Source organism: Agelaius tricolor, unplaced genomic scaffold, assembly GCF_023055355.1.
Source record: "Agelaius tricolor isolate 1412-34295 unplaced genomic scaffold, bAgeTri1.0.p SCAF_2, whole genome shotgun sequence".
NCBI classification, from domain to species: domain Eukaryota; kingdom Metazoa; phylum Chordata; class Aves; order Passeriformes; family Icteridae; genus Agelaius; species Agelaius tricolor.
Genome location: NW_027269262.1, coordinates 6,847,665 through 6,873,573, shown reverse-complemented (window position 1 = coordinate 6,873,573; position 25,909 = coordinate 6,847,665). Strand labels below are relative to the sequence as shown.

The following is a 25,909-nucleotide window of genomic DNA, read 5'->3' as shown; positions in this document are numbered from 1 at the left end:
GTTCTGTACATTGGTATGGAGTTTGTGATTCCTGAGGCTGCATTTAAATGCTGCTTGTCCTGGTGTGAAGATACAGGATTATTTCACCTGTGGTTGTTTGTTGTAGCCCAAGTGCTTGATGCAGCCTTGTAGCCCTACTGAGACAGCAGACTGACTCATGCAATCCTGTCCCTCTGTATCAGTACATAAACTGTGGTGTGAAAATACAGTTTAGCTTAAACCTAAGTCTGTTCAAAGTATCTAACTTCACACTTGAAGTGGATGAAGAGCATTCATACAGTTTGTTCGAGCAGCTCAGGGGTGGAGAAGCAATCTCCATCAAGAGGATGCAACAAGTGTGTGCTGGCAGTAGCACCTCGTGTGAATGCATCTCTTTCCACCTGCTCCCACACCTTAATCTTGCTGTCCCTGTGCTGTCAGCATGAATCTGTGACTGCAAACTGGATGTCTGTGACTGCAAACTGGGTGCTACAGCTTTGGTTCATGTGAGATCCTTGATAGCTTGCAGTTATCTCTGTTCCTCCAGTAGAAGAGGTCTGTTTTCATGTAAAAGTTTCAGCCCTGGTAATGATTTTGACCAGTGTAGGTGCCCTCTTTTGGGTCTGCCTCTGTCAGCACAAGCTCACTGCACCTCCCCTTGGATAGGACCCTCTTTGGTGAGTGCTCACCAGCTGGTTGGAGGCAAAACTGGGTTAGCAAAAAAGAGCCTAAAGAGTAGTTTGTAGCTGCTCCAGTTTATTTTCACCATAATGGATTACAAAATGCTTTTACACCAGACTGCTAGCACTTCTGAAGGGAGACAGTCAGCACAGGAAGAGGGGCAGCTGGTGCTGAGCACATGTGTGGGAGGAAAATCTCATCAAGCAGCATAGCTGGGTTTGGAAGAGACCTTTGTCCACAGTTTCAGTCTCTCTGTCTCTGTGATGGGGGGAAAAAACCCTCTTCACCGGGGTGTTGTGAACATGTGCTAATTTTAGTGAATCAGGCAGTTAGGTAATATGGTGACAGCCAGAAAATAACCTAGAAGGAAATAGTTGTTCTGTCTTTAAAGCAAAGCATTCAGGGCCATTTTTAATACTGAGAATGAAGCAAACTGAGGATCTCTTATTCAGTAATACTGAAAGCTAGAGTAATAGCTTTACTATACTATGAATGGCACCATTTCCTGTGGAAAACAAGCCCTGTGTAATCACAAAATTAAGAATAAAGATTAAATGTTACACATTGGGCACATTTCTGGTATTTCCTTGCCTTTTAGCTCCTGGCTTAACATTTCTGACATGTCTGTATATGTTTGTATGTTTAATGAACTATCTGTGACCAAGCTCACAGTTGCTCATACTTTTTATCCTAAGACGTTAAGCACTTTAAAGAGGGCTTAGAGAACATTGAAGCATCTTACATTCTTGCCATTATGTGTCTTTAAGCACGTTTCTGCCTCCAAAAGCACTTGCCTCTGGTTCTTAGAGATGATTGCAACTTTAAGTGAAGGAAATGAGAGCGGGAAATGTTCATCTAAATCTGGTAGAAAATTACCGTTGGTCATTTTTTGCAGATCTCCCTGATAAATAATTTCTCTGAATTTGTAAGTCATGCTTTGTAACAGGTGAGCGAGAGGTACAAAAAACCTAAAGTTATGAAACCACAGATGTTGTCAGAAGGAAACAGAGCCAGGTTAACTCTCATAACTAGGCTTAAATAATTTTGAAAATGACACTATCTGAAATTAATGTACTTACACAGAATTGGGTGTCTTACTGTATAACAGAGAAAACAGGTACACTGATAAATAAAAAATAAAATTACAGAATTCTGGGTGCTGACTATGCATCACTCCAGCTGATTTCATTTGGAGTTATGAGGATAAACCCTGAAAACCAAACATGCTGAGTCTAAGGTGCAAAAATAAGTCGATGTGGAAAAATGTTGGTCTTGGCAAGTTTGTTTGCCACTGAGTAAATGACACGTGAACTCCATGTGTGAGGGCAATCCCTGAGTAACTGCCCTTGGCTGAGGTCTCAGGCCAGCATGCCTTGCTGTAAGCAAGAGGTGGGTCACTGTCACCACCCTGCCTGGAAGGAGCTGCCCTCCCTGTGTGCTGGGGCTGCCCGTTGGCACACGCCCTTCTGTGTGCCCAACTGCCGTGTTTGTCACACCGGCTCACATTCTGGCTTCACAAGGTCACGCTCCTGCAGTTTGGGTAGAATTAGAGCAGTGATGGGAAATGACTTTGGCTTTTTTCTATCTTCAGAAGGTAAAAGATGTGTCTTGTCCAGGCAGTCTGTTTTTTGAAGAGCATTGGGGCTTTTGTTGCTGGGGCGAGGATGTTTAATAGCTTGACTTTGCTGCTATTCTGTTTGTTTTATTCAGCCAGGGATATATCACAGATCTATTTTTTGATCGGGCAGCATTCCTATACTATAATAATTCACAAGCAGAATTCACACACTAGTTGTGTGAAATGCCTGTTGATTACTTCTCTACATGTGCTTCTTGCCCTTGTCTTCCCTTAGGTACAGTTTACTCTGTGCAAGTTGTAAACTCCATGGAGCAGGTGTTTTGTACAGTGCATAGCACAGCAGGACCCAGGTTTCATCGAGGTGTCTGGACATGCTCTTATGTAAGTAAGGGTACTCTGTCTTGTGAGCAATTAGAATAGTTCACAGTAGCTGAACTTGTAGAGCTTCCTGTGTGCAGGCTGATGAGAAAAGGGATTTTTCTTTCCAGGCTGAGAGGGGCTATGCAAATGTTCTCCAAATCACAGCGGCAGCTGGCTCTTTGGGCACTGTACGAAGACATGATTTGGAAATAGCTTCAAAGTTTAGAGATGGCCCTTCACATTATAATGCTCTCAGATGAGTTAAGTGGGGGAAATTCACACCTCTTGTGGTGCTTTTGTTTCAGTCTGCCAAGCTGCAGACTCAGCACGAGTGCAGCATGCAGGTTTTCATAGTGAGAGCTTTTGTCGCTCCCAGAAGTGCAAGAAACTTAATTGCTTTCAAAGGCAAGCATGGAATCTGGAGGACCCGGTACAACCTGCTGAGAGAACATAAATCATGAGATACTATCACGTTTCTGTGCTGGGGCTTGTGTGGAGTGAGTTTGCTTTGTGAGCGAATGCCTTTGGAATACACTGGTGGTTTTTTTTGTTGATTCTTAGACATAGCAATAATTGTTATTGGCTTTGTTAACAGGCATCTATGTTCTGTTCTGAAGTTACTGTTCATGTCTTCTAAAAAGTGTGCAGACAAAAAGAAATATTCGTTCTGCCTTGAAATCATGAAAGCATTTCTGCATTTAAATGGGTTGATAGCCTTGATCCAAGTTGCTCCCAGCTGGCAGTATGGATAGAGAGCTGGTCAGTTTTCACTTGACCACTGCTGTTTATTTTCAGTTACAGAGAACACTTAGAATGCCAGTGTTTACTTGTTCTTTCTTTTTTACTCTAGTTTGCCAGCTACTTTTGTCCCTAAACAAATGAACCATGATGGCAACTGAGAACTTTTGTAGATAAGGAATAGAATTTTCAAATAGCCTTATATAGTATGCTTCTCTAGGTTTTATTTTCCAAAGTAGTCCTTGTGAAAATTTGTGGAGCGCATCCTTTAGTTGGTCTGGGAGGTTTTTGGCATTTTTATCCATAACTCAGTATCAAAGGTAGTTTTCCTCATCTCCTTAAATGATTAGTTGATAGGCTCTCCATTCATAGGAATACTCAGATATATTTTGCATGGAAACTGGAGCAGGAAAAGTTTTTAAGTTAAGCCAGCCAAATAATCTAGGGTCTTTTGATCAGTTTCCATTAGTATTAAACCAGTAATCTGCCCTATTAGATGTTAGAAAGGAAGCTCAGTGTTTAAAGAAGATAAACATGCCAATTGACATTCAGTATGTCTTCTCAAGTCACCAGCAGAAACCTTCTTGAACCTTGTTGGCAGAGGTGCCTTCTGCAAGGGTTCCTAAAAACACCTCCACAGCTCTTGGCTTAACGTGGTCTGGCACTGCAGTGGGTCTGGTGCCAGTGCTGAATGCTTGGTCTGGCTCCAGTTGGAGCTAGTTGAAGGAAGGCTGAGTTTTAAGACCTCTAGGATGCCTTCAGGTCCAGAAGAAACTGAGCACTGGAATAATGTGTCATCCAAACTGTGGTGTATTCCTAGAAATTGATGAATATGCCGTTTTAATTTGGGGCGTTTATATAGTTGAAGTTACTGAGATCTTAATGCTTAGAAGAGAGAGTTCTGCAGCTCTTTAAGATTGCCTGGCACACAAACAAGCAAAGATCTAAATTGCTTTAAGCTGCTGACAGTTACCACAGCTTTGTGCAGACACACCTTTGCTGGTAGTGACAAAACACAAATACCAGTTTCACATCACTGTACTCCCCTTGGCTGGTGTACATCTTAAGACAATATCGTGCCTTCACAACTTTTGCTCAGAAAATGGAAAGAAAGGGTGAGCAGCAATGGTAGCCTCTTATCAGTTGGTTTAAAATGCTCTGAGTAAAGACAACATTTTAAAACAAAACTTGATCTGTTGTTTGAAAACTGAACATTTAGTACATTACATCGCTCTGAACCCAGTCCACTCTGCTGAAGTCACACTGGATGCAAGAGCAGGCTTTGGTCTGTGAGGAGGACAGTAGCAAGTGAAGGAAAAAATTAATTTTCTTTCTGTAACACTGAGTTCCTCCAAACTTCATAGATAATTGAAAAGTTTGTTTTCAAAACATCTCTGACCCTATATGCAATAAAATTTCTGTGATTTTGGCTTTTACTAGAAATTGTGGCCATTATTTGTCTGTGTGACAGGGCACTGGTAAAAGAAACCAGTGGTAAAGAATTCGTTTCTTCACTGGTAAAGAAACTAATTTGAAATCCAGGGTGAAAAGTGAAGAGGCATTGAAAATCCCCCTAATCTAGATCATGCACCACCTTATATTTCACACAACTGTCAGTAACAGCCAACCTGTTATGCAAGTTTAATATAAAGAGTGTATTGACAGATTTAAATGTAGTCTCCTAAGACCATAGACTGACATTGTGGTGGCTGTTGGCCACTTCTATGAGCCCTTGCCTGCAATTATGGAGTTAGAAATGAACAGGCAGACACTGGCTGGTAACATTTGTGAGGCAGCGTGGATAGATTAACATTACTAATTAATTGGGAAAAGAAGCGTCACAATTTGACACTCCAGTGGCAAAACTATCCGTGTTCTCAGCGGCTGGATTTACTCTCAGTGCTTTCACCATCTGCTACCAAGGCACTGCAGACTCTACTAGAGGAGTGGGAGATTGCACTGGCTTTGGGAAGCTTTCAGCAGAGGCAAGCAGATAATTTGATTTGCCACAATCAAACATCCTGATTGACAGCGCATAACTTGAGTTCCATTTGTGACTCAGTGACTGAAGTTTGTTGTGAATTCTTCTAATGACATGGCATGCAACTCTCTTGAATTAAAAATTACAATGGCTGTGCTCCCTGGGTGCTGCAGAGGTGGCACAACAGCCACTGACTGAAGTCTCTGCTGTGGGTGGGTGAACGTTTGCTGCCTTTATCTGTTCTGCTGGATGTTACCCCTGCCCCTGGCCTTAAAGGCAGCAAGGCAGGCCTCACAGCAGGGACTCAGCAAAACCAATACCTTTGTCAGCTGGAACATTTTCTCTGATTCTTTATTAGGTTTCTGTCACAATGTACAAGGTGCTGTGATGATTTGGGTTACTTTTTTTAGCCTGTGACCTCTATTTCTACCGTGGTAGGCTCTGAACAGTTTTGTCAGTTCTGGATTGCTTTGTGGTTCTTCTGGGATAGGTGATGGTCTCCTGTACTTTCATCAAGCACTAATCTCACAGACATGGCTTAGTAAATAATTCCAGTGCAAGGTAATCTTGCCTTGCTGCTGTTAAAATTCTCAGTCTTCTGAAAAGCCAGTAGATGGGGTGTGTGCAATTCCTGTGCAAAGTCACTGTACTTCTCAACCCAAAGTTTCAACTCTAGTTTCTACATTTTTGTTGCAGAGACATTTGTTGTTGTTATTGTTGTTGTTAGCAATGGCTTCCCACGTGAATCACAAATTTAAGCAACCCTGAATGGAAGCACCAAAAATTCTTGATTTATATTTTTGCATGAAGTACTCTGAGCATGATCTACTGTGCACCTTCCTACACTGTTAGTTCTTTGAAATCTGTCTGGGTATGAATTTTTATCATAAGCTCCCCCCCACCCCCTTTTTTTTTAAATTAAACTATTCATGAACTGAAAAGGTACTGGATAACTGAAAACAGACTGGGTTACCACAGACTTCTGCATAATTTGAGATTGCAGTATTAGATGTAGATGCCGTAGGGACAGTTAAGGAATACATCATGTTTTGTGTCTCCAAGCTTGGCATGTAAGAGTAAACATCTATTTGTAGACATGATTGTGTTGCTCATAGATGTGAAAATTGAATTTGCTAGCAAATTAAAATATTTTCCTCTTGTTAATAATGATCATGTAAATAACCATGTTTTACAAACTGTAGAAAGGGTCAGCAGTCACATCCCTGAGTGGATTTCATGCCTATAGGTCAGTTATACTAGATTTGAAATAGGAAGGGAGCTAAAACAGGAGACAAACGGCTTTGAGACAGATGAGTCCCTGAGTTGTTCTCCTTAGAGGTCACAGCAGAGCAGAACATGAATCAACATGGAAATAAGCTGGCCCAAGGTAATTTATGTCATTCAAAATGAAACTGTCTAGAGATGGAGTCCTATTAGATAGATGCTAGCTGCTTATACCTGATGGGCAATGGAGAAACCTTCAAATGTTTTGGTAATAGTTAACGAAGGGAGCTCCACATTCCATGTCTGACAGGTATGACTGCAAGGTGGAAGTATCTCACAAAAAATAAGTTAGAATTAGAATACTGCTTCAAGGCTATCTTATTAGAAGAAGCGTGAACACTTAGGGCAAAGATGCACATCTGAAGTTCCCTGAGAGGTATTTGGTAAGAAATGTTTTGCATATGCATGTACACTCTGCTCCAAGCTATTAATGCAATTATGGGAAGGGAGAAATCTTCAAATAGCAGAGTACCTTCAATTAATTCAAAAGAAAAGTTTAATAGTGGAATATGACAGAGTCCTGAAGGTGCCAGTTTTGTTCATGCCTGTGATGAAAGGGGCAAATAACACAAACCTAACAAACCTGTTAAGCTGTCTTTCAGAAGAGAACCACCAGAGCTGTGCTATAATCTGGTGTGGTAAAGTGTGCCTGAAATGCTCTGAGTGTTAAACAGTTGCACAAATTATTCACTTTCCTAGCAGTCTGATTTTGTATTATAATCTGTTTCCCTTCTGTCTTTAATGTGCAATTCTGCTGAGCCTGCAGTTCACATTGGCTGCCTCGGGCAGCCTGCAGGTCAGCTTTTGAATGTAGAAGAATTAATGAAATTTAAGTATTTTGTGTACAGTTAATGGCAGTTGCGCAAGTACAAAGACTTTGCTTTATCAGCAGATGTGGTCTAGGTTTACATTTATGTCCACATTCAATCCTTACGTTATTACTGTTTAGAGAAAAAAAAAATCAGGAGCCCGGTGCAGTCTTTAACAATCTGCCTTGGTAGCTGGCCAGTCCACTTACCCTTGAGTGAAGCACATGGTAGGGTGGTTCTTTCTTCCATTAACTCTTTGATGCTTGGAAACAGGGATGATTCACATGATGTGACAGGGAGGGGGAAATTACTATAAATACAAGATTAGCAAAAACTTTGTACTCACCTTCTGCCAAGCCAGGAAGGGATTAGTGTACTATGGGAATGATTAGATGGCAATGTTTGCTGGGTTGCTGTGGCAAACCAGGGATATTTGAGAAGCTGATCCAGCTCTTCTGCACTCTACATGGTAAGTGGAGGGCAGCCTTTCCTCTTGGAAACTAGTACTGGGTTGGGCACTTTCTGGTGAAGTCAAAAGGGTTGCTGTTATTTGCAATAGCTCAGCTGTTTCCCTTGTGATAGGGCTATATTTCCTCACTTCTTGCCTGAGCTGGTGCTGGAGTCTGGGAGTAGAAGTCTCTCTGCCATCATTGCTCCTGTCGGGTTATGGTTTTTGGTTTCTGTTTTTTGTTTGTTTGATTGTTTTTGGGGAGTGGGGGGAGTGTTTTGTTTTTTTGTTTTGGTTTGATTTTTTGGTTTTTTTTTTTAATAGTTTGGGAAGAGGTGCAGAGGAATCATATCCATGCATGGAGAAATGATGATGAGCAGAATGCAGAGGGAAGGCCACATACCCCTCCTTCTCAAGTGCAGAAATAACCAGTGCCAATGCAGGAGTTTGTTTGTAGCCCCTCAGCTTGGCCTAAGCCAAGCATCCATCATGTGGTGAGCAAGGAGTGGGGTGGGACTTCCTTGCAAGGTGAGCAGTGTGATTTCCAAATGCTATGGAGGGGTGTCATTTCCAAGCAATGGTAGAAGCTTTTTTCTGCAGATTAAGTAATGTGCTGTCCTCCTTTAAACTGGGGAGACGGCAGTCTGGGAGAAGGATATGAAAAATAGATAGGTTTAAATTGAAGCTGGCATCTGGAACAGCTTTGGCAGACCTCAAGATAATACTTCAAAGTTGTTCAGCCCCACAAGGTACAGTATAATTTTCTGCTTGGTGAAAGTATTACTTGGGAAGTGGAGTCATTTTTGGGGCCTCCTTGTGCTGGGTACTGTCACACTAGGTAGAAAATAGCTCTTCCTGACTGAGCTGACTGAGCCTGCACGTTCTGAGCTGCTTACTTGCCTATTCTGTCTCCCGAAGAATTTAACAGTAAGCCTTTACTGTGAATTAGTTTTACCACACTGAGCAGCAGAGTGTAAATATATCTGAGCATTACTGATTCTGCTTTGACTCTACTGAAATGATCTTCCATATTTTAAAATCATTAAAGCTGAAGCAACATAAATATTCTGTGTTTCATGACAGCATGAAAGGAGCATGGCCTTCTAATTACCCTGATATTCAAATGTGTGCAGGAGTGCTTGGAAAGCTCAAAGTTCCCTCAGTTCCCTGCAGTTTGGCAGAGAACACCCTTCCAGAGGCAGTTAGGGCCTGTACTTCTCACCATAGTTCCTGAACCTGCTTCCACTTTTGGTGGTTTACAAGGGAGAAAGCAAGTCAGCCGTGTTCAGTTGTTCTAGCCACGTGTGTTTGGAGATGATTCTGAAATACAATTAATACATGCCTGCACAGAGGTAGGCTGTTAGGTTACTAATTGGTTTTGATGCTGTTTGCTGCTTGAATGTTGGTGATTTTTTTATCTAAGGTAAAAAGAGCATAATTATTTTTAACTTGTAGCAACCCCTCATTTTCTCTTAAATGTCTTGATATGAAGTAATTTAAACTAAATTTCTGCACAGATACTTTCCAAGAGATTGGCTGTCAAGTACAATAAAAAACTACACTTTTGCAGGGACCCAATGAGACTTTGCAAATTTAGATTTATTCTTAATGTTAAATGTGGTTGAAGATGTCATTTCTTAAACAGCACTTTCAGAAGTAGTTAGCTTAAAAGTATAGCAATTCAAAGCACAGAGGGAATGATTTTGAAGTGTAAAGTCTTGAAACACAACACAGATGTTGACAGTTTCACTACAATTAGAAGCAAGGCAGGCACAACTCCCACTTCTGAAAACTTTCCTATTGCACTGCTTCCTCTCTTGGCCTAGAAAACCTCAAAAAAACCCTTTGAGTGGCTTTGCTTATTAACTTAACATAGTTATACTCAATAGCATTAGGAGACAGAGCTGAAAGGGCTGCCAAATGTGTCTGTAAAGAATAATCTTTACAGAAAGCTTCACAGAGGTATTTTTTCCTCATGCTTTCAATGTCCTGAGAATGCTGTTTGTTTGAGGAAAGCAAGTATTATTAAAGTTTTTTTTGGTTTTTTTAACAGGGCTTGTTTTGTTAGGAAACCACTCCCTTCTGCTGCTGCATTTAGACTCACTGCTAATTGCCTTTTGGTCGAAGACATTTTCCATGAATTGCCACATTCCCCCACACTGTTACAACTTCACACTGATTATGCTGTTAGCAGCACTTCTGCCTGCTGCCTTTGGGAGGAGTGGCTGAGAGAAGGATAATGGTGTACATGGGAAATTGGGAGGTTTACAGGAGCAGAGGTTTGTAGCTGCTGAGACATGGCAGAGGCTGTTCCTCCAGACTAAGATAGGTGGTACAAGGGGGGCGTCCTGTTCCTGTGGTGGTTTATGCACTGCTCTGCTGTGTGCCACTGCTGAGGATTTTTCGTAAGTCCTGACAAGGTGGTATATGGTGTGTTAAACTTATATTTTTCATCCTAGTCACACAATGTAGTGGGAAGCCAACCCCAAACTCTGGTGCCAGAGAGGGTGTGGGAGGGGATGATCTTCTGAGAGCACAACTGGCTCACTGAGCTCCTTGAGGAGCCCACAGAGCCCAGCCTCCAAGCTTGTCTTTCTCCTGTAGCCTGGGGACAGCGTAAACTTTTCCTTAGCCTGGCTCTGTCCTCTGCAGCAAAACCTCCTGGAGTAGCTGTAGAAAAGATGACTGCTGACAGAAGCTGGAGCACTAAGCAGGGGAACTGAATGTAGCAAGGTTGTTCAGCACAGCTAATCCACTTAAACTATGGAGCTCATCTGCTGATCTGCAGGGGTGGCAGTGCTCTTAGGTGAGATAGCTAAAGAGGCTTTGGCTTGAGCTACAGTTTGAGGGCAATCAAAACCTGCAGCTCGGGCTGAGGATCTGGTTACGCCAAGTTGGCCCTGACCCAACCAAACGTGGTTAAAAGTGAGAGGTTGTGAGAGATAAACCCCTCTACTTAAGCCTTGTCCTAGCTTAGGAGCTGATCAGTGTGTTCAAGTGCTTTTCCAGTCTTAACTGCTTTGATCAAAGGTAGGGCTTACTTGGTCTGTGAACGGGGATGAGCTTTTCCCTCTTTCGAACTGGGACGATTGCATCCACTGGTAGGGCTGGTAGTTAACATTTCTGCTTTAATCATGTCACTGCACATAAGCTTACAGATCTTTTACAGGAAAAACCCTTTAATTTCTAATGCAGTGAGTGTGGTTGGGTCTCACCTACCCTGTGGCTGTTGGTTGTGGTGCAGGAGGAACAGCTGGTGTTGTAACAGGATCTCTGCCTACATGAATCTGTTGTCCAGCCTGTGACATGTGAGGGTTTTCACCTCAGTTCAGGTCCATTCAGTACACCAGTGCTGGCTGAAGGCAAGCTCAGTGTGGTGTTTTCTGCCATGTGACAGTGAGCAGGAGTGGCTGCAGCTCACAGGAGCTGGCAGTGGGCACTGCTCCTGCCCTGCCATCATTTGTCTGGGATGAAACTTTTATTTGTTTAGTCCTACCCTTTTTTACTGTTGAGGGGAAGAGAGAGTGAGTATGAGGAGCAGTGTGTGGTACACTGCTGAGTCCTCTACTGTGCTCCTTGCAGTACTAGAAGACTTCCAGATAAGCAAAAACTTGGTAGCTTGGTAGTCTTATGTGAAAAAGGCTTCTAATGTACCTTTTATCAAATTATTAGTAAATTATTGTAGACCAAATATAGGTCAAATAATTTTCTGCAGCTAATTCTTGCTTACCATAGGGAAGTAGAAACATCAGTGCTGCAGTCCTGTTGATTCTGGTCCACCACAGGCAATACAGCTAGGAACCACTCTCACAGCACCCATGTACCACTCATACCACTGGGTACAGAAACCTGCTCCCTGCTTTCCCTCAGCAGCAGAAAGATGCAGAAATGAAGACAGAACTCACTCTGAATTTCAGAAAAGGCTGAAACTGGTCTGTTGGCATAGAGAGAGAACCAAGAAACAGGAGCACCTGTGTTGCATAGCTTTGGGCAGGTCAATTATCCCATCTCCAGTGAAATTCTCTTTTGCATAAGGTATGAATAACAATACTCAATTTACCTTGCAGGTGTGTTACAGAGCGTGCAGTTAATTTTTTCACTGTGGTTGTGGTATGTAAAACCCTAAATGAGTGCAAAGCATTACTGTGATTTAATTTTATTGAGGGTTAAATATTGGTGACGTGCCTAGCTGAGCACTTGCTGGCAGTGAGCGAGGCAAATGACCAGCAGCAAGCATGTTTGGCAGCAAGCATTGGACAAAAAAGGAAAACGGCACTAACTTATTCCAGTCATACCTATTTTTTTCCTCTCTTACCACTGCATATTTCCCATTAAGCAGATGGAGATGATCAAAATATCAAATTGGAACTCTGTGGTTTAACAGACTTACATTTTACTGTTTAAAAGGCAAATAAAGGTTAATGACATGAAGATTTGTCTTGTAGGAGAGTGAGAGAGTGGAAGTGCTTCCAAACATACCCTGAATGCTCCTTAAATAATATCTTTCAGAAACAGACCGTACCTGATTTAGCTAGGTGGGGGATTTTTCACTGGGTTGGTAGCATGCCAAGACTGCTCCTCCACATTTCATGCTACTGCTGTTGAGGGGTTTGCACTGGATTAAAAACATGGATGAAAATACTTGGACAAGGTTGGTACCTCATGGCACCAGCATGAGGCAGGGGATGAGCAGGGGTTGTGTGCAGGTGTGTGTCTTGGGGGTGCTCCCAAGTTTGAAACATGAGTCAGTGCCAGACTACAGAGTGTGTCTGTGTTAGAGCTGCTGAGTGTAAGAGAGGGACAGGCAGCAAGTGAGATTTCTCTGCCTTGCTCTCATCTCATGGGAAATGGGGGCTTCCTAATGCTGGGTTACTCTCAAGTGCCAGTGCTCCAGCGGGTTTCACGTTGCACCTCGGTGTCCCAGGCATTTTGTTACTGCCTGCTCACTTTCACTCATTTTTATTATCCTTGTTTGTGTTCTTGGTTATTCTAATTGCCACTGGTAGACAATAGCACAACTGAGTAACAATCTTCTGGTAGTTGTGGCTAACTTCTGTGCTTGGAAAATTGTACTCCAGATGTGGTGGAGACAGGTATTCCTGGCAGAGAGGAAGGATTTGACCCACGCTTTCTCTGTGTTTGTTAATTCAACTTCTTTGCTCTGTGAGTGTTCTGAGAGACAGGTCCAGAGGTCAGCAAAGCAGAAAAGGATCTTTACAGTGTCTTCTTTTAAGCTTTGGGTCAAAGTCTGTATCATACCCTTATACTTGTTGCATTTGAAAACATTGCTTGGCCCTGGATTTTCTCAGGGCTTTTTTCCCTTTCTTCCCCAGCTCCAAAAGCTGCCATGGTCACTTACACAGACACAGTGATAGCAACAGCTCCGCAGTTAACTTATCATTTAGTGGTGTTTCTGAAAATAACAATTGCTGCAAGAAAACAAATGGTAGACATGCAGCATATGCTACACATAATGTTAATTTATTGCCTTTTTTTGAAAAAAAAATTGCAGTATGAAATTTAGGGGGAAAATCTCAAATCCTGTGAAATTCATGGCACAATGCCAGTTTATTTGAAAGGACCCTACATTTGTCCCTAAATCTTACAAGTCCTTAACTGCAATTTGCTTTCTCACATGCCACTCATCTTTAAGAGGATACTCCTTTTTTGGCATTATTAATTATCATTATTGTTGTTGCTGTTATTAGTCCAGGAAATCTGTATGGGAGGAACACTGAAATCTGGTTTAAAAATAGCATTTTCATGTCCTCCTACTCACTGTACTTCGTGCATAGAATGCCTTTTATAAATGCAGACTTGCTGCTTGGCTAGATAAAAGAAACTGTCACTTGATTTCCATAACGAAGTCATTCCCAGGAGGATTTAATTGTTTTACCTATAATTTTTTTTCTAAAAGGCCTTTTATTTTGTTTGAGAAAGATAACAGAAATGAACTTCTGAGTGGTTATTCCACAAAACAATTAGACGAAAGCAAGACTGTCTTGATTTGATGTAAGGAGATTTGTATGTGTATGAATTCCCTTTCATGTAAGATGAGAATAAATTCCCAACTGAAAATCTAGTTAGAAACACCCCACCAGAAACCTTACCCAAAACACTTTCCTCCCCTTACTTACAGACACGACACATATCTTTATCAGGACTCTCCTGCATCAATTTGGTCATATCCTGGAGTTTCAAAAAGCACTTGCATAACTTCTGATTCAGATACTTTCTTGAATTAGAGGCAGTCAAGGATAATCATTGCCAATCATTACAGTGCGTTACTTTTGTTACCAGGTACGTTGGTATTTGTGGGGAGGAATGGTCTCTGCATGCTGTATTAAGGCGGAGCGCTCCCTGAAGCAGGGATGGTGCTTTAGCTGTGGGGGCTCACACTGTGGAGCACAGTGCAGGCACAGTCCCTTCTTGCTCACACGCACCATGCTGCCCTGGCCTCTCTCACCACTTCTCCAGCATTTCTCACCCCTTTTCTCAGCTGCTCTGTGTCTCATGCCAGCATGACGTTATTTTCCTCTGAGTGCTGAACATGCTAAAGCTTGTCAGAATTACGGCATCAGAAAAGATGTAGAAAGCATATCCAGTAAGTGGGAGGTCCTACTGCTTATATTTAGTTATATATTTTTTTTTCAGGGGGACAGGGGCTGTCTCTCATTTGGACCTATTTTGAGCCATGCTTGCATTTTCCTGGGTGTGAATCAATGCAATTACCACTTCAGGTACCGTAGACAGCCTACTACTGTAGGCAGATACACGCAATAAGAAGCAAAAGGGAATGCGAGAAAAACCATTTTCTTTGTAGTCAGGAAAGCCTTTATAGATTTGGCATCGTACTTAAAATTCCATTGTAATAAAGAAATGCAACAATTTCAGAAACTATTATTTATAGGAAGATTTGTGAATTCACGATGTGATATTCTGACTCACCCAACAGCAAACATGTTTGCGCTCCGGCGGGTATGACTCACACTGACATTTGTCTTAAGCGTGGCAATTGTTTTAGCCCTCTGCTTGGTGCAGGATGAATGAAACGGCTGAGCTCTCCCCTGTTGCAGATTTACTACGTGCAGCCACCCTGGTAAATTGCAGGCTCAGCTGTGGAGTATTTCCTGACACACACAAACACACACAAACACACACGTGCACAGGCCCCCCAGTAATGCTTTACTGTTAAATACTAGATTCATAGAAAGGAAATGTATAATTACAGCGCTGCCTTTTGCACCACATAAAGCAGCCCACATCAAAAGATATTTGTCATTAATGTTTCAACAGGTAATCTCTGGAATTACTGCCAAGCCGTGTTCCTGTTACTTAGCACTTGGTGTCGAAATAATTGAAATCTTTGTTGTAAGCCAGCATAGTCATCTTAATCCTGCAGAAAAGTTGGTCAATAGTGCCTTTGTTTTCCAGCTCCATATCACGTTGCATCAGCAGTGCAGAAGACGTGGCGGCTCTGGAAGTGGGGAGAAGGTTAAGGGTGCGTTCTGAGCTGGTCCCTAAGGAAGCCAAGCTTACGTGGTGGCATTTTTTGTTTGTGCATGTGCCTGTGTGTGCCCCCCCACCCTGGCAGCTGGTGTAAGTCAGGTCCTCCTCAGCCCTGTGTGCTGCACAGGTAGAGGAGACAGGGAAGCTGCTCCCTGAAAACATTGTGTAATAAGCAGATGAGTAGCTCTGGGCACCCATGGCTGAGTCCAGTGAGGCAAAGGCCATGGCCCAAACTCAAATCTTACTGGCACCAGGGTGTTGGTACTGTGGGCATCTCCTGGAATTACTGCTCTAACCAGAGATCAAGCCTCTTCTCTGGTTTTCTGGGTTGTAGCATTAACAATCTTCTTCAGGAGGTTTTGTCTCTGGCTACTTAAAATAACTGCAATTAAACAGAATCTCAGCCATTGCTTTTGGCGCTGCTGCTGTTTGCAACTCACGTCATTTGGATTCTCCTTTCAACACCATCTTTGCAGGAGAGCTGTGGCCATCATATGAGAGGTGTCTGTACATTTTATGAAGGCCCTTGAGCTTGCTGTCATCTGTAGCAAGTTAATATGGTGCTGCAGTTCTTCAAATATGCAGGAGGCTCATTGTCTCCACTCAGGGCTGAGCTGCATTTTTTGCATAATAGCTTCCATAAAAGAAAAAGAGAAATATTTATGTCATGTAACAGAAGCATCCAGAGTGGTTATTTTTATTGCTTATATCTCTTCAACATAACTGGCTCTCAGCTTGAATTATTATGGACCATTTGCGTTCTTTTCTCAATCTCTTCTGCTAAGAAGACCTGTAGAAATGACTGTGTTACAAGCACGCAGGCCACAGAGTTTTTACTTTAAACCTCTATATGAGAATGAAGAAAGTTGGCATCCTAAGAGAAATGTAGATCTGTGTTGAAATTCTGCCCCCTTCGCACCCACCAGTATTCCTGCTCTTTGATAGCCATAAAAAAGTGGCAAATAGGGAGTGCTGATGTGAATAAGGTGATGGATTTTTATTAAGAAGTACATCATTGACGTCTGATAGGAGGTATTTGTGAGGTATTTTTCTTCTTGTGGTTCTGCACTGTTCCTGCTTAGACAAAACAACCTGAACAAGCTCCTCTTAAGTTTTCACCTGGAGGCATTGTGTGTTGCAACCAGAGCCCACCTCTTGGCTTGCTATTTTAATACCTTATGCTACACTCTCTTTATGGGGGAAAATCACGTGGAACTGGGATACTGAGCCCACTAAGTGAAGCACAGGCTAACCTCATGCCTTTTTGTAAAAACTGGGTATTAGTGAAGTATAAATAAGGAGTATGGTTGTGATTGCTGTTATTTGTGTAAAAGTCTCTGAGGTCCTAGTTAGATTTGTGTTTGTATTGTTATTAGACATCATGTAAATAGAGAGTGAACTTGAGCTGTTCTGCATTTCTTCCCAAGTACAACTGCAGTGATGAACCTTCATCTGTTTTCCAATCACTTGTTCAAAGGTATTGAGGTAGGAAATGGGTAACAAGAGCAGTGCAGATGGCTCTGAGAGCAGAGTTACTTCCATGGTTTCTAGATGAAGAGGTTTGGAAAGGCAGATGAATCCAGTGAGTACTGCTAAAGGCTCTCAGTCTGTTTGCATAGGCTGATGCTAAAATGAGGGGTGGTTTACCTGAGCCTTAAGTCCTGAAAAATACATGCTGTGGGTGAAGCAATGATGAATAATGGTCTTTAGATTAAATCTCAGGACACTGATTTCTAGATGACTCACAGCTAACGTTAGCTGTGCGCAGTCAGTGGCCATCTTCAGTAGTGGCTCCTGCACTGGAGCTGCAGCCTTGCCCTTTCAGCCCCATGTGCTGCTCCCATCTCTGTGCTCTTCTCAGGTAGATGTTCCTGTCCTGCATTTTCCCTCTGAGTAAGTTGGAGATACTTTTCACACAGGAAAGATGTGCTGGGCTGGGATGTCCCATGTTCACAGAGCTGGGAAAGGCAACATAAATGTTTTTCCCTCTGTTACAAATTGTGGGGCAGGATGGATTGCTTCCTTGTCTGAGCCCCGTGATCTGCATCTTGTTTTTCTGGTTTAGGACCCGCGGGATATACAAAGTGCTAACAACTTGATTTACTGTTCCCATGCACCGAGATACAGTTATTCATCCTGCACAAAGTGGGTGTTACACCTTGTGAAGTTGGGCATTTCACTGTGGACCACATGCAAAGCCATGGGAAATGTTTGTTTACATGACAAAGCCTTGGAGGATCAAGCTTCAGATGAGGAATGGATGCTAAACAGAAATCAGAGTGATGGCTGCCTGTTTTATGCAAACAAAACCTCTTCTGCCCTAAGGTGATATTGCTTCACCATAGCATTAATTTTAGACGTAATTGGGATTCAAGTAATTTTTACACTAGCAGAACATCAGCAGCAGCCTTTATACACTAGACAAAATGTCAGAAGATTTTTAGATGGGCAAAGTTTGGAATGGCTGGTTTAGAGAAGCTTTTATTAACTTGAAACGTAGAAGATAGTAAATTCTTGGTTGGTTTGTGGTTTCCGTTTTTTAAATTTTTTTTCTTTTTTTCAAATTTATTTCCATTAAAATCTTTTCTCATTGTGTAAAGTCAGCTAAACCTGTTGAAAATAATTTCGAAGTTCTTTCCTGACATGATAGATGATACACACATTAGGTAATTGAAATCATGCACGTTCCAGGAAGATAAAACCTCGCCTTTCCCATTTGCGGTGAAGCAGGATTGAACCTGTCTGAAACTATTTCATGTAGAGGGAGAATAAAGCAGGAAATGAATTACGGTTTTATTTGAGTTGCAGGATTAGTTGAGGGATAATAGCGAACAACGAAACAACTTGGGCACAAGGCTGCCGTCTCTTAAACAGTTTTATTAGCTTATGCTGATTTGTGAATTAGGGAAACCAAATTATGTCATGCAAGAGAGCAAAGGATGACAATTAAAATCCTGCAGGAAAGGACTAGTAAAGCAGTAATCTCTCACTGCCTGATCTTCAAAGCAAAATGGGAGAGCATGACCTTTTCTTGGAATAAATACAGGATATTGCATGTAGCCAACTTCTGGTTTTCAGGTTTTGCCAATTTGCAGTTGCTTGCTTGTACTACAGTCCTTATTTGTTGATTGCCCTGGGGTCCAATTTTAGTCTCAAAATACTCCCGAGAAGTACTTCCATGTTCTTTGATTAGAGATCTGTTCATGTCTCAATTACACTTCTAATCTGTCAGCACAGTGTCCTTTTTAGCTCTCAAAGACAGGGCTCTGCTGTGATAGTTGAGTAACCGTAATGCTGTGGGACCATGAAAAAACAGCTTCCTTGGTAACGCTTCCCATTTATAGCGGAGATGTGATCGGTAACCGTGTATGTGATAATGATTTGTTATCCTGTGGAAACTTCAGTCACAAAGTCTGGTTAAGACCTGATTGTACTGCTAACCAGCTTTCACTGCTGGTCCCTCCAAGTTACGTTTTCCATGTTCCATGAAGAGCATGTCATCAGAGCCCATCAGATCTGCATAGCAAAAAGATTGTCCCAGTTAGGGACTGAGTGCTCTGCTCTTCAGGTGAGGGTTGTGCTTCAAGAAGCAGCATGTCTCCATGCATCCTGAATTTTGTGCTATGCTATCTTTAAATCTTAAGCATAAAAGTGCCTGGGAACATTTGCAAGCAGGCATGACTTGGCTCTCACAGAGTGAAGTGCCTATGGGTAAGGTCAAGTGAGCAAGTTGTAGCAAATTAAACTAGCTTGTGAATTTATAGTGCATAATCTGCTCCATAATAACTGGCTGTGTGCATGGTACAAAGGCACCCTGTGGTAAATACAAGGTCTCTTGCCCCTCTTTTTGCCTGAGGTGTAAGCTACCTCGCTTCATGTCATCTTTCCTGTGAAATGTGAGCACAGGGAGAAGGCATCTGCCCCAGAGTACCACCACTGCCCTGTGTTGCACAGGTGCTGCTTGTGGCCTGTTCCTGTGTCACTGTGCTGGGCTGACAGCAAGGTCACTGCATAGCTAGCAAGCAGCCTTGCTCCTGATTCAGTGATCAAAGCCCTGGTTTGGGCAGTCAGAGCCTTGCTAACTTGAACAGAATCAAAATCCTAATCCCACTTGTTGAAGTTAGTGAAAGGACTTAGTCACTGAGTGTGGTGGGTGTCAGCCCAGGGTTACACACAGCTGACTCTCTAGGGAGGCTCTCAGGAGTCTATCCAAGCAGGAGTTTGCAAGGAGTAAACTTCTCGGCTCTTACTAAAAGTAATTGGAAGCCATTGATTTTTGTTGGAAAAAAATATTTTCTCATAGTCATTTGGACTCCATTTGAAGATTTTCCCCTGAATGCTAAATGACAAGGGATAAGGATTAAAAATTGCAATTCTGAGGGTTGCCAAATTATTGGGGAAAAAAATCCCATAAATAATTTGCAAATGCTGAAATCTTTCATTTTAACACTTAAAAGCAAAATGGTTTGAGTATTTTGAGCTGAGATGGAGGTTTTTTAATTGTGAGATTCTCATAATTTAAAGAAAAAAATAAATGGCTTGAAAATAAATTGGTTTGGTTTAAAGCAAAGTTTCAAGGGTTTTTTGTTTTTTGGTTTTTTTTAATAGGTCTGTGTTATTTTTCTCTCTTTGGCCTGCTTTCTAAAGTTAAAAATCTTGTGAGACCATGTCTGATGGTGGGTTTCTCTGTCAGATAAGCAGTGGAGTCCCACTTTAGTAGAGGAGAGAAGTTGCTGACCAAAGTCTTTTAAGTATAGCCAGGGCCTGGGTGTCTGAAGGCTCTTGAGGTAGCTGTGCCGTTGTCACACAGGAGTTGTAGCTCCAAAGAAACTGCTGTGTCTTAAACTGGGAAGATTTTTGTAACAGGTATCTTGCATTGCTACAGTCCATCAAGTGGAGGTCAAAGACACCTGTGCCTTGAGACTAGTGGTCACTGTCATCATCATTGCCAGGTGCCCGCCCAAGTCCCAACCAGCTGGATGCTATTTACAGATGCTGCTCCATGAAGGCTTAGCCTGAGCCAGTAAATCCAGAGCAGTCTTCCACCAAAACTGGATCAGCTGGGCAGATACTGCTTTGGGCTTTGGAAGGTTTTGTTGTTGTTGCTTTGTATGTTCAACTAAACAGTCATAGGTGTAAACATCTTTTGAATAGCAACTTTTTTTATCACTGCACTGTCTTCCCTCTGCTCTTCACCCATGAACTGCACTTGTCCATCTGTCTGACTTGTTTCCTGCCTTCACGTAGTGTGAGATTCATCTGCATTCATATGTAGCCATCTCATCTGAGCTCAGTGTCTAGACTCGCTTTATGGAGAGAGCCAGACCTTTCTAGAGAGTGAATCATTTTGTCCTAAACCAGATGCTTGATATGTCAAATGAATAATTTTCTGGATTGCCTCGTTTCCTCCAACAAGAGAAGAGAGTTTGCCTTGTCTAAGGTGTAGAGTTTGGTCCTGCACTTGTTTTTGATTTGAGGACATGGATTCTACCATAAGGCTGGTAGGATGGGATCCATGTGCACAAACCCTGAAGTAACATGTGAAATGTTTGAGAAGCCTTACATTAAGGAGGTAGGAAATGTTGGTGGGACAAAGTGAAACTAAGAATTTGGGAAGCACAAGGAGACCATGGGAACCTGGCTCAAGGAAAAAAGTTCAGTGTGGGGCCTGTGGAAATATACACTCAATTTTAAGTATTCTGTGTGGGGTTCACATAAAAATGAAACCCAGCAGTTTCCTCAGACCCCAATAAAAAGGCTGAGGATAGTCTGATACCATGTGTAGTAGGTAAAAAAAAATAAATAAATTAAGAGTTGGTCCACAATTAAATTTTGTCCAAAAAAATAATGAAAGAACCACACAATATTAAAAATCTCAAATATGAAAAATACTTCCTACTGAGGAACAGAAAGAATGTGTGTGTGTGTGTATTTTTGGATTCAGTACTCCTCTGTTATAATATTGCAGATAACCATGGAAATGGATAGGTGTTTGCATTTTCTTGGAGGAGTTCATTGAGAACAAAAATCTTCCTGTGTGGATTGCTCTGCACATTGTGAATTTTGTTTGCAGACACTTTTCTAAACAGCAACTCCAAGTAGTTTTTTCTTTTTCTCTTTACAACAACAGAAGTATCCAAGAATTATTTTAATTGTGTATTTGCTTCAGCAATTCTAAACTGGCTTTTAATTTTTTGTGATAATATGTACAGGGCAAATGACTCTTCCTATCCTAGACACTCACTCTGTTCCAGAATTTCGATCTTGGGAGCTCATTAAAAATGCATCTGCTTCAAGGAGATGTAGGAGTCAATTGTTCATTTGTTAAACAGCCCTATGGATTTTCCTCTTTTTGTTCCTTGCTTTCCTTTCTTACTTGGTTTTGTTTTTGTTTTACAGGTCTACCTTACTTTATTTGAAAAAGGAAAGCCAGTGAGGACCTGTGAACAGTCCAGCAGCTTCTGAAAAATCTTCATGCTAAAGGATAATCCCGAATTCCCTGAAGAAGAACAAAGTGAATGTTGTGAGTTCCTAGCAGTGATAACAAATACTTTCAATTGTGTCTTTTGGGAGGTAGTATCTGCCCTGTAGTGTTTGGTCTCTTCCCTGTGATGCACTGAGCATCAAAGACTTGAATTTCTCTCCCTCCTATTTTTTTTCTTTAATGGGTTTAGGGGAAGACTAGTATTATCTAAGGAAGGATGGTGGGTTTCTTTTCCTTGGACTGTGCTACAGTTATTTGTCATACTGCTATTGCTTTTTAGTTAAATGTGTGAGCCTGCATTGGAAGGCCATGTGACTGTGTAGCCTAACAAGAATGAAAAATACAATGGCTAACAGTCCATGAATCTACAGGTCAGATTCAGGAGTTTTATGCATGCTTGCACAATGGTTGAAGTTATTTGACCACTTTCAAATTAGAGGAATGCAAATGTAGTTACTTCTGTAGTTATTTCTGGTATTCCAAACTCCTGATGGTCAGTTTTGTATATTAGTTTAAGTATTTCAAGTACAAATGCTCCTCTCAGAAGTTTGCGTTCATGGGAACTGGAGTAGCACACCTTTCTAAGGGAAATACAGTCACTCAACTGAGACCTTGATTCAGCTATGGTATTAATGAAAATGTTCCCATGAGGGATGGCTAAAGAGAAAGCATGAATATTTTTATGTTCATTGTTTTTTTCTTGAAGCCCACTGCTTTTCTGGGTTGAAATGGGGAAACATGCAGATCAAATGTAAACATTCTCACAAAAAGAGGAAAACGAGAGTTTTCTGCCTGCCAGGTTTTAGAATAATCCTTATTTTTTTCTTAAGAAAGAACCATGGGGATTTCCAAGTTAGGCAAGTTAGTTTTTAATTCTTATGTTAGTATTTAATTCTTATGCCCAGTAGTCCTTCAAGATGTTAGCAGTGATAAAACAAGTTGCAGATTCTTCCAGTTGGAGCAAAGTAGTTTGTGCACTTTCCATTAATGTAGTAAATATAAATATATTTTCTGGCATGCCTTCTAGCTCCCTCAGAGTTGGATGCCCTCCTTTGTTCTGCTTTTCCCTTTGGGTTCAGGCTTTGGGAAGCAGATTGAGACAGAATCCAAGTGGTGCTGCTTTCCCAAAAACCAGTTGCAAAATAAATACTAGAGAAGACACTGAAAATTTTTTATCATCTCTTGCCGTTCCCACCTGCTTTGATCTACAGTGAAATAGTTAACAAAGCCAACATTTGGAATTGTTACTTACTAGTTACCACTAAGCTGCCAAGTTAGTAACTCATTAAGATGAATAAGGGGTCTCTTAAGATGTAGAACTTCTCACTGTCCATGTACCTGTGGTATGGCCATATCAGCTTATTCTCACTCTTTGAAAGGCTTCTTTATAACCACAAGAACTTACTTTGCATGCTGGCATCCTAGAACAGGAGAGGACAGCCTTAAATAATAATAATAATAATAATAATAATAATAATAATAATAATAATAATAATAACAATAATACAACCATCCTAGCATGCAGAGCTGTTGGGATAACAGGAGATGTTTGTTTAAGATGTTGCAATCACTTCCACTGATTACAACAGCAGCACCACCTCACACAAAGGAGAGCATCCCCTCGGTCCTGTAAGGTATGTGGTGTGCCAGATCAGCAAGTTAAACTGAAAGAGGCAATCATCAGCCATTGCAGGGGATGGAATATCTGTTGAAGATACTGTCAGTGTGATCATTACCTTCTGGCCTGTCCCAAATGGTTTAAAATCAGCCCTTTTAAAGCACAGTGTGATGTTCTGCTATTGTGGTGCCAAAACCCTGATTATACTCAGGAGGCCTGGGTTATTGCAGAAAAAGCAGCATTCTTCTCACCAGGTATGGATGGGAAAAAATGTTCTTGAGAGTTGTTCTTACCCTGGCATCCAGGACTGGTTCCTTTTGAGGAATCATTTGTAGGTTATGGAGAGATTTTTAGCAGTTCCTTGAGAGTGTATTTCGTCACCTGGCTTCTGCTCGGAGGACACTGCTGCAAGAAGGAGGTAGTTAGCTAGGCTCCTCCTCTCCTCTTTCCTTTAACCTCTTAGGGAGACAAGAATACCAGAGGTGAGGAGGTACAGTGTTTCTCCTGAAAGGAAATACTGGCACACAGTGAAATTACTGAAAAATATTGCTCCCTCTTCCCTGTTCGCAGGGTGTCATCGTGTTAAGATGTGAGGAAAATGATCAAACCTTTCCCACTGCAAGTGGTAGCTGTTCTCTTCCCTTCTGCTGCCTCCTTCTGCCACCCAGGCAAATTTCAGAGGAAGGGGGGGTGTGAGGAGGGAGGGGTGCAGTAAATTGAGACCAGTGTCTTGTATCCACCTAGAAACTGCCTGTTTACTAAACAGTACAAATTTCTCGCTTCCTTTTTCCTGCTTTCTTCATTTGGATGAAATGCATTTCTGGAATAGCAGTCCTCGTACAAATCAAGTCCATATTCCACTTCTGGGGAGAGAGAAAGGGATGTCAGGAGGGTTCATTAAGGAGGAACGTTTATTTTAGTAAGGGCAAAAAAGAAGCAAGACAAGGCTTCTTTGCTCTTGCCAGGGAGTACCTTGTGTATTCCAGCATACGGTTTTGTCATTTTCTGGTAGGATGTAGGTATCCTGAGGTTTGTTTTTTTTTCCATCCTGAAAACATATGCCACAGCTTTTTTGGAGTGCTAGCCACACAAACACATTCTAACAGGAGCAATGAATAAACTCTTCATGTTCCTTACTTGCAGGCATTTCTTCACATTATTTTTTTTTCTGTGCTTATGCGAAAACCTCTGGCACAGTTTGTGGGAAATGGAAAATAAATCTCTAAATCCAGTATGTGTCAATAACAGAAACGTGTTCAGTTGATCTCATATCTATAACTGTTATTTTGAGCAAACTGCAGATGGTAGGATAGTAAACATCCCCACTTCTAGCCCAGAGAGGCTTTCTATGCCCTGCCTTCAGTGGGGAACCTGCTGCTGTAAGGGCTGACTGAAGAGGGTCCCGGGGGACCATGGTGGCGCATGGCTTAGCCCCAGTTCCATCCCATTTTTGAGCTGCTGCCTTCTTTTTCTGTTCCTTGGCCCTCCTTGCTTCCTTTACCCTGGGTCCTATCTCCCCTGTACTCCCCCCCCTGGCTGCCGGCTGTTTTTCCTGGCACGTGGAGCTGCGACGGGTCTGGGAGCGACAGCTCCTGGAGCTGATGTCAGTGCTGCTTCCTGAGCTGCCTGGCCAGGCTGGCTGCAGCCCAGGCACACCCTCTCCCCAGAGCATCACCTTCTCTGCCTCCCCATCCTGCTGCTGCAGCAGCCCCTCAGGGAGGAGGAGGCTTGTGCAAGTGATGGAAATGGAAGGTCAGCGAACCTTTCATGGCGGTTTTCTGTGAGTGGCATCTCCCACGCCTGAAGCCTCCACACCGGGTTTGTGGCATGGTTGGAAGTGATGCCTGGTTTCTGTACACACCTTGGAAGAGCTATGGGAAGCTTTGACACACGTGGACTTAATGATTGTGGATGTCTCTGCTTTTGCGTCACTTTGGTATCCATGTGCTAAATCACCCCATGGTTTTCTATGGAAATTACCAGGCTGCTGAGAAAAGAGCTGAGCTGCATGTGTCCGTTCTTCCAAACAACAGCCCAGTACATGCCACTTGGTATTTATAGTGAGAGGGAAAAAGGGAAGAATCACTTTAATTTGAGAAATGTCTCTCAGAAACAGCAGTAATTTATTCCTAGGCATTATTCTTCATTAAGAGCCACAGACAGCTGCAGCTTCCCTTTAAATAGAAATTGCTCTCTGCAGGCATGCTATACATAGGGCTTCAGGTTTCTGCCATTTCTCTGCCAAAAATCAGAAGTATTTCTCACCAAATAAATGTTTATTCAGAAAGTCATATTTCCTGGCTTTTATTTCATGTCACAGGCTTCCGGCAGCCAGGCGAGAACAACTCAAGGCTGTCGTCTGGGAGAGGAAGCTGAAACAGTTTGAGTCTCTTGTGGGGCTCAGAAAAAAGTCTCTGACCATAACTCTGGGCCTTCAGT

At 42.1% G+C, this 25,909-nt stretch overlaps 1 protein-coding gene across 16 annotated transcripts in view; it reads left to right on the top strand.

Annotated features, from left to right (window-relative positions):
• The window catches only part of ATXN1 (ataxin 1), a 247,998-nt gene that overhangs the window by 134,001 nt on the left and 88,088 nt on the right, over positions 1–25,909 (top strand). For 15 of the 16 annotated variants that reach the window (XM_071451448.1, XM_071451520.1, XM_071451476.1 and 12 more), the window contains one exon: positions 21,768–21,891. The gene's annotated coding sequence lies outside the window, so the exon portion shown is untranslated. Of the gene's footprint in view, positions 1–2,513; positions 2,621–21,767; positions 21,892–25,909 lie in introns of all 16 variants that reach the window. The other variant, XM_071451491.1, reaches the window with a different exon arrangement.